The sequence below is a fragment of the Schistocerca piceifrons genome, chromosome 4, assembly GCF_021461385.2.
Source record: "Schistocerca piceifrons isolate TAMUIC-IGC-003096 chromosome 4, iqSchPice1.1, whole genome shotgun sequence".
Classification (NCBI taxonomy): domain Eukaryota; kingdom Metazoa; phylum Arthropoda; class Insecta; order Orthoptera; family Acrididae; genus Schistocerca; species Schistocerca piceifrons.
The window spans coordinates 424,173,212-424,174,126 of NC_060141.1; the positions used below are offsets into that span (position 1 = coordinate 424,173,212).

The 915-nt window shown below is 47.7% G+C and overlaps 1 pseudogene; it reads right to left on the reverse strand.

The window, feature by feature from the left end:
• Window positions 1–529: 529 nt before the first annotated feature.
• LOC124796770 lies at window positions 530–647 on the reverse strand (annotated as a pseudogene).
• Window positions 648–915: the final 268 nt, after the last annotated feature.

Genomic DNA, 915 nt, shown 5'->3' on the forward strand with positions numbered 1-915 from the left:
CTCAGAATCTTTCGCACTTACTAAGCTAGCCCGTGACGAGACGTGCTGCTCTTCGTTGGATGTTGTCTGTCTCTTGTATTAATCCATCGTGGTAAGGATACTAGACTGATGAGCACTACTCGTGGATTAATCTTACAAGTATTTTGTAAGTCACTGCCTTTATCGATGACTTACAATTTCTTTGACATTCTTCGAATGTGTCTCAGCACTACAGCGGCTCTCAACGTTTGCACTCTAAGACTAAAGGAAAACGACGCACCACGAAGGAATTGTCTGTATGGGATGGAAATCTGTAGATGTGATGTACATGTATAGACAAATAAACGATTACACTCCGTCTTCAGGCCACGAGTGGCCTACCGGGACCATCCGACCGCCGTGTCTTCCTCGGTGGAGGATGTGGATAGGAGGGGCGTGGGGTCAGCACACCGCTCTCCCGGTCGTTAGACGGTATTCTTGACCGAAGCCGCTACTATTTGGTCGAGTAGCTGCTCAATTGGCATCACGAGGCTGAGTGCACCCCGAAAAATGGCAACAGCACATGGCGGCCTGGATGGTCACCCATCCCAGTGCCGTCTACGCCCGACAGCGCTTAACTTCGGTGATCTCACGGGAACCGGTGTATCCACTGCGGCAAGGCCGTTGCCCAAATAACGATTACAATTTTTAAAAATGGATGATTTATTCAAGAGAAAGAGCTCCAGAAATTGAGCAAGTCAGTGAAGCGTTGGGACACCTCTGGCCTTTATGCAACCAATTATTTGGTTTGGAATTGATTGATCGAGCTTTTGGATGTCTTCCTGAGGGATATCGCGCAAAATTCTGTCCAACTGGCCCTTTAGATCGTCATAATCACGAAATGTTTGGAGAGCCCTGCTGATAATCCTCTAAATGATCTCAATTCGGAAGAGATCC